Source organism: Solanum dulcamara, chromosome 10 (assembly GCF_947179165.1).
Source record: "Solanum dulcamara chromosome 10, daSolDulc1.2, whole genome shotgun sequence".
NCBI classification, from domain to species: domain Eukaryota; kingdom Viridiplantae; phylum Streptophyta; class Magnoliopsida; order Solanales; family Solanaceae; genus Solanum; species Solanum dulcamara.
Window position 1 is genome coordinate 21,229,701 of NC_077246.1, and position 8,020 is coordinate 21,237,720.

Consider the following 8,020-nt stretch of genomic DNA (forward strand, 5'->3'; position numbering starts at 1 on the left):
AAAGTGATAAGAAAACTTCTTAAATTAATTTAAAGAAAGTGGAAGACCTTGGGTTCATTTTTTAAAGTTTAAACAAGTGAGGAACGTATTAGATCAACATTAGTTCAAAGTTGAAGAAATTTAAAACAATCGATAATTAAAACAAAGTAATGAGACTTTTAAAATCATAACAACTTTAATGGGATTCAATTAGAATTATAACTAATAGAATTCAAACAAGTAAAAGCAATGAATAAGATTTATAATGAAACCAAACTAACTAAATTACAATTGAAGTAAATGACAAAAAGTAAGACAAAGTTTAGAACAAATTGGAGGAGACAAGCCTTGGGTTCTTAGCCCCATTCGAAATTCTAAGTAGCTGCGAGCTTCGGCCTTTGGCCCAAGATATTAGCTTCCCTTTTTTTTTGGCGATCCATTGACGAGGTTGTGGCTCGAAGGAACCGATATTGGGTTTTGACTGAACCTGAGATGTGAAGGAGGAATTTGAGCCCAAATAGACTCGCATAAGTTCACATGAAGCAGAAGAGAATAAGTATTAGAATATATCTAAAGTAATTTTCAAAGAATCATGCAACGACAATTTTCAAGGAACCAAATCAGTACATACTGGAGACGAAAAAAATATTAACAAACATGAAAAAGTAATGGAGCATGGATCAATAGGTACAGTAGAAAGAGAGGTCTAGGATCATGCTTCAGATTAAATCTTTGAAGGAATGAACTAATTAATCTCCAGGATACTTTAATTAGTTCTTAAGGACATACAAAGATTAACTGAGAAATCACACTAGATAAAAAAAAAAAGCTACTTAAACTTGGTCAAAATTGATATTTCAGCTACTGAAAATAAATGCTCTTAAGATGAATGTGAGACTAGTAACATTACTTCCAGGTTCCAAGAATTATTTTAGGAAAACTCAATCTGGACAATCTGTTTGAACTACTACTTCCCTCAGCAAACATCTCCAAAAGAATAAAATAAAATTAACAACTAGTTCATTGAAATGAAGAGACAAACTGATTAATGAGCTAAACCATTAAGCAAGTCAGCAGCTACAGGTGACAACTTAGGCATTGCAAACAACTCAGACTTTTCACGGCTGAAGGAAGATAAACAGGAAACTGGGGCATTTAATATAAGAGGTACTTGACCAAATAGTAGAAGGACACATTGGTTACATCTTAAATCATAAACTCTTTATAAAGTAACTCCACAGTAACAAATATATACAAGCAGTGAATTCAAAATTATTTAAATTAATAGCCAACCTGATCAAAGTTTTAAGCCATCTTTCATTTTGTCTAAAGAAGAAAACAGAGTACAGGGAGATACCATCGTATAGTATTTAAACAAAGTTTTTAAAAAATGAATTTACACTCAGAAACTTCTTGGAGAATATTATCTTTATCATTATAATTTTTTTTTTTGGATAATCTGGTTTGTAAAGAAGCAGCATTCAGTTTCTCATTCTTCTATAGAGGCAGAATATCGGGCAGTTGCTGCTACTATTTCTGAAACTAACTGGCTCACCCATCTTCTTCAAGAACTACAGTTTTCTCTGACTGTGGTTCCAAGAGTTCTTTGTGACAATATTCGCACTACCTCTTCTTCTTCTTTCTTTTTCTTTTTCTTTCCTTTTGCTTGTTTTCCAACGAATACCTCCAGATCTGTTCAGATTTGGCCTAGATCTATTGATTTCCGGCGTCGTCTCGCGGTTTTCCATTTTCCGGCGTGAACAGTGTTTCCGGCGTGAATCAGGTTCTTTTCAACTGGAGTTGGTACCTCCGGTTTATCTATATTTTTGTTCATACACTTATCGTTGCATTTTGCTAACTTTAGATTTTTGAATAATTTATTAATTCCTACATATTTTCGTGGCTTTAGATAGTGATGGTAGATTAAGGTCATGTTCTCATTCAGGGACGAGGGTAACGAGGGGTAAGTGGGTTAAAGGAGCGTCTAGACTGAGAGTTGGTTCTTGGAACGTTAACGGGCAAATCCATAGAGCTAGTTAAAATTCTAAAGAAGAGAAAGATTAATATAGCTTGTGTCCAAGAGACCAAATGGGTAGGTTCTAAAGCTAGGGAGGTAGACGGGTATAAGCTTTGATTTTCAGGTAGATCGAAATATAGAAATGGGGTAGGCATTTTAGTAGACAATGATCTAAGGGATCAGGTAGTGGAGGTTAGGAGAGTCAACGATTGTCGATTAAGGTGGTCGTTGAAGGGAGCACATTCAACATTATTAGTGCTTATGCGCCACAAGCGGGCTTAAGAGAGGAGGATAAGAGGCGCTTTTGGGAGAATTTGGACGAGTTAGTGGGAGGTATACCACCTACTGAGAAGCTTTTCGTGGGAGGGGATTTCAATGGGCACATCGGGTCTATTTCAGGAGGGTATGATGATGTGCATGGAGGCTTTGGCTACGGGGTCAGAAATGTAGGAGGCCTTTCACTTTTGAAATTCGCAAGAGCTTTTGGGTTGGTCATAGCCAATTCGAGTCTCCCAAAGAAGGAAGACCACTTGGTAACATTCCATAGTTCGGTGGCTAAGACTCAGATAGACTTTTTACTCCTGAGGAAGGTCGATAGAGGTCTGTGCAAAGACTGTAAGGTCATTCCGATAGACAACCTTACAACCCGACATAAGCTTTTGGTGATGGATTTAGGGATCAAGATGATGAGGAATAAGAGGGTCGGGGATGATCGATCTAGGATCAGATGGAGTAGTTTGACCACTGCAAATGCCCTGGAGAAGGGAGAGAAGTTGAAGGCCATGGGGGCCTGGGATAGTAATGGGGATGCGACCAGTATGTGGGATAGGACGGCTAGTTGTATTGGGACTGTGGCAAGGGAAGTGTTGGGAGTCTCGACTGGTAGTCGTAGTCGGCATCGAGGAGACTGGTGGTGGAATGGAGAAGTGCAAGAAAAGGTGGAAGCAAAGAAGATGGCGTACGCAAAGTTGATAGAAAGCACAGATGAGGTGGAGAAGTGGACGAATAGGGAACTTTATAAGATAGCGAGAAAGGAGGCAAAATCGGCGGTTTTGACGGCAAAAACAACAGCTTTTGAACGCCTTTATGCTGAACTAGAAGACAAAGGTGGGGATAGAAAATTGTTCAGGCTAGCCAGGGCGCGGGAGAGAAGGGCACGCGATGTGGACCAAGTGAAGTGCATTAAGGACGAGCATGAAAAAGTATTGGTAGACGAGACCCTCATTAAACAGAGATGGCAGTCTTATTTTCATAAACTCTTGAACGAGGAAGGGGACAGAGACTTTGTGTTGGGAGATTTAGAACATACAGGGAGGCGTTGCGATTTTGGGTATTGCAGGAGTATTAAGGTCGAGGAGGTTAAGAGTGTCGTTTGTAGGATGCGCTCGGGAAGAGCAACCGGACCTGACGAAATTCCTGGGGAATTTTGGAAGAGCACGAGCTCGGTAGGTTTGGAGTGGTTGACTAGGTTATTTAATGTCATCTTTAAAACGGCAACGATGCCCGAAGAATGGAGGTCGAGCATAATGATCCCTCTATACAAAAACAAAGGGGATATCCAGAGTTGCAACAACTATAGAGGTATTAAGCTACTAAGCCATACTACGAAACTGTGGGAAAGAGTGGTAGAGATGAGGGTGAGGAGAGACGTGTCTATTTCAGAGAACCAGTTTGGATTTATGCCGGGACGCTCAACTACAGAAGACATCCATCTTATGAGGAGACTGGTGGAGAAGCATAGGGAGAGGAAGAGGGACTTGCATATGGTATTCATCGACCTAGAAAAGGCTTATGATAAAGTCTCGAGAGAAATACTATGGACATGTTTGGAGGCTAAAGGTGTACCTATGGCATACATTAGGGTGATCAAGGACATGTACGAGGGAGCCAAAACCAGGGTAAGGATAGTAGGAGGGGACTCAGAGCACTTCCCAATGGTGATGGGGTTGCATCAAGGATCAGCTCTTAGTCCTTTTTTATTTGCCTTGGTGATAGATGGATTGACGCGACAAATTCAAGGTGTGGTGCCATGGTGTATGCTTTTCGCGGATGACATAGTCCTGATCGATGAGACTCGCCGCGGAGTTAACGCTAAGCTGGAGGATTGGAGACATACCTTGGAGTCTAAAGGGTTTAAGTTGAGTAGGACAAAGACAGAGTACTTAGAGTGCAAGTTTAGTGAGACATGTTAGGAGGTTGGCGTTGAAGTTAGGCTTGGTGCTCAGGCCATCCAAAAGAGAAGTAGTTGCAAGTATCTTGGGTCTATCATGCAAGGCAGCGGGGAGATTGACGATGATGTCACACATCGTATTGGGGTAGGGTGGATGAAATGGAGGCTCGCTTCCGGAGTGCTATGTGACAAGAATGTGCCACCAAAACTTAAGGGCAAGTTCTACAAAATAGTGGTTAGACCGGCTATGTTGTATGGGGCGGAGTGTTGGTCAGTTAAGACTTCTCACATTCAAAAGATGAAAGTTACTGAGATGAGAATGCTAAGATGGATGTGTGGGCACACCAGGAGCGACAGGATTAGAAATGAGGCTATTCGGGACAAGGTAGGAGTGGCTTCGGTGGAAGACAAGATGCGGAAAATGCGACTGAGATGGTATAGACATGTGAAGAGAAGAGACACAGATGCCCCAGTGCGGAGGTGTGAGAGGCTGGCCATGGATGGTTACAGAAGAGGTAGGGGTAGGCCGAAGAAGGTATTGGGGAGAGGTGATTAGACAGGACATGGCGCAGTTACAGCTTACGGAGGACATGACCTTAGATAGGAGGGTGTGGAGGACCCACATTAGGGTAGAAGGCTAGTTCATAGTCTCGTTATTCTTCTTTATTCATAGGTGTAGTAGTGCATTACGATCTCTTGCACTTTGACTTCTGATTTCTGTTATTTCTGTTATTATTTATTACTTTCTATGCTTTGATTACTCAATTTTACCTGTGACGCTTTCATTATTTATTTAATCGTTATTTGTTATTAGTATTTATTTATTTGTATTTATTTGTTATCTATTCGTTATTTGTTTGTTGTTTTTCTCATAAAGCTTTTAATTTTCTATTCTTATCTAACATTTTTTTATGCATTTATGCTTTTACTGAGCCGAGGGTCTCCAGGAAACAGCCGTCCTACCTTGGTAGGAGTAAGGTCTGCGTACATTCTACCCTCCCCAGACCCCATGTTGTGGGATTTCACTGGGTTGTTGTTGTTGTTGTTGTAATAACTTAGCAAATTCAAATAGGGATCTAAAGATAGTAAATTAATACATTTTAAGATGCATAAGAGCTATGATATAAGCTTTCATTTGAGAATGCTAAAGAGCAGCCCCAAAGATAAGCTATTTCTCACTTAAACATGCCCTCAATTGGCATTACCGATGGGTCTTTTGGTTGATACCGCAATAACCGCTTTTAAACTCACAGAGAATTCTGATTCAGAATAGGCAAGCAGAGATGACATTTCGGCAACAAATATAGACTTCCGTAATACAGAAGATAGAAACTTTAGAGTCGATAGAACTAAACACAACAATTCTTAGACCACATTCTCGATAGAGAAGAATACTTGAGTTGTATCTCGAGTTATGTGTGTCTAAAGAGGGCAATGAGAAGGAAATCAACAGCTATATAACATGATTTCAATTAAATAATTTAAAGAGGGCATCAATTACAACAGTTTCAAATTTTGTCTCAAAAGGAGACCGACAGGGCTCAATCCAATGCACCAGATATTACCATCAAAAAAATATTTAGGAGAAAACTCTTGAAGAACTTGACAAGTTAAGTTTTAGAGACACAAAGACTTGAACTTATTTTTCATGTCATGATGAAACCAAACAGAAAACTGGAAAGGGAATAACGTGCTTAACACTTGAAAGTTAACCATTTTAAACTGGTGACCGGATATCATCAAATAGATATAAAAGTATATTTCTTTTCACACCAAAATTTGAGAGTTATACAACTCAATAAGCAACTTGAAACTAAGCAATTTTATTAACTTAGGCATCTAATTACAAATCAATTCAAGACATTCCATTGGAAAAATCCTATACAGATTCAAACAAACAGCTAATAACGCTTTTGTAGGTCAATACTTCAAAGTGATTCGAGCGATTACTTAAGCTCAACGAACACCTCACATTAACCAAATAAGTTTGGTATGTGTGAACTATTTCAGGTAGGACAATAGAGGGAGGGACGAGGAAATTTAAGAAAAGTGATTTATTAACACTGTGAGAAAAAAAACTCGACGTAATTCATTAATCCATGCTAGAGATGTAGATCTTCATGAGTTAAAGGGATGTTATCAGTAGTGAAGAAAAGCTATTAAGCATAGACATGTGAGCTGAAACAAAGCTGAATGAAACATCCAAGAGTTTGAAAAGGAAAAAAAATGGGTGGACAAACTGGATGCAATTTAAACCAAGCGAAAGCTAAATTATATCATTTGTAAATAAAGTTCTAATTTAACTCGAAATAGAACTGACATGAATATTAAACTTAGATCAATGGAAACCCTCAAACAGGAACATAACTTAAGCCTAAGTTATGAATTCGATCTACCACTCAAACAATAGTTAATCCATAGCAAATACTTACAAGGATTGGCTGAAAATTCCAACTGAAGTTGATAAATGTCCAAATCCAACTTGAACCAGAGCATACCAAAATCTAAATTATATTGACTAAGCACAAATTATATCATAAATGTCACACCTCGAACCAAACAAATTAAGGCTACATCTAGACTAGTATAGGATTAAACTAGTAAAGAGATTAGACTAACAAAAACGAGATAAAGGGGTGAGTATACCTTTCGTAGTGCAACAAACTGGATAACGAGTTAACCGGGATGATCTTCCACACTGACTTTGAGTGCGAGTGATAACAGAGAGACAGAAAGAGTGATGTGAGTATCTAGGAAATCAGAAAAAGCAAAGAAGAATAGAAAAAGTAGTGAATGCAAGAGTGCGAAAAACTCAAATATTTTCCAAACTCTCCGCCACCTCTCCCCTCCCCCTTTCTAATGAAAATAAGTGCGATATTTATATCCGAAAATAGTGAATTTGAATTTCAAAAAGAGCCGTTTGAGGGAGCATCTTCTCCAACATCTTGTTTGAATTCAATATTTGAATTCTTAAAATCTTTCACAGATTAAGAAAAGTAGGAAGAAAAGGCTGACAAAGGGATGAGGTTACCTGCTCCCAAATTGATTTGAGGGAGATGGTTGAGCTCAAATTCCGCCGGATTTTGAAGAATTTTCGCATGTGGTTATTTTTTGCTGCTGCTTGTTGAAAAAAGAAAGATGAGAGACGTGTGTGAAGCGTGTGTTATTCATTTGTTTTTTGGGAAATGGAAAGAGAAGATTATTGGGTTAGGGTAATTTGAAGTGGAGTGGACGGGCCAGATTTGTCTAAAAATTGGTGAGAATAATAGGGTTGAAAGGCCCAGGTCCTTCGCTTCAAATTTTCACCAAATTTAAATTGATTTTAAATAATTCAAATCCGATAAAATAGAAATGAGAAATTATTACTTAAGCTTCTTAAATTCAACGATCCAAAATAATTATTTCAAAATGAAAGATCATTTATATTAATTAATTAATTTTAAACGAAATAAAATGCATACTTAATTAAAATTCTATTTTGATAAAATGATCTTCCCAAACCTTTATTAAAAGTAATAAGTACATAAATTTATATATTATAGATATATAGAGATATATTGTATAAGAAAATGACAAAAATTGCCTTGAAAACAATTTCAAAAGCATTTTTAATTTTTGAAAACAATTATTTCAAACTTTTTGAAATAGAAGAAGCTTAAAAATTAATTAAATTGTGGATGGACAAAATTGGGTATCAACAATGAGGACCCACCAACAATAGAAGTAGTGTAAACTCTCTAGCCACGAGTGGAAGGTGCATGATGATCATCGGACCCTACATTATGATACAATGTACGCCAAAAATATGTGTTAGTACATAAAATGTACTAAATATATGAGTTACATGCATGAAC

At 37.9% G+C, this 8,020-nt stretch overlaps 1 long non-coding RNA gene across 2 annotated transcripts; it reads right to left on the reverse strand.

Annotated features, from left to right (window-relative positions):
* Positions 1-220: 220 nt before the first annotated feature.
* On the reverse strand, positions 221-7,360 carry LOC129870166 (uncharacterized). 2 transcript variants are annotated; one of them, XR_008762052.1, is made up of 3 exons: positions 7,198-7,360; positions 6,813-6,868; positions 221-466 (listed from the first exon to the last, which is right to left on the reverse strand). It is a non-coding gene; the product is annotated as an uncharacterized LOC129870166 (long non-coding RNA). The 2 variants fall into 2 exon arrangements; XR_008762051.1 differs by having other exon boundaries at positions 6,813-6,864; positions 7,198-7,358.
* Between the last annotated feature and the right edge of the window lie 660 nt (positions 7,361-8,020).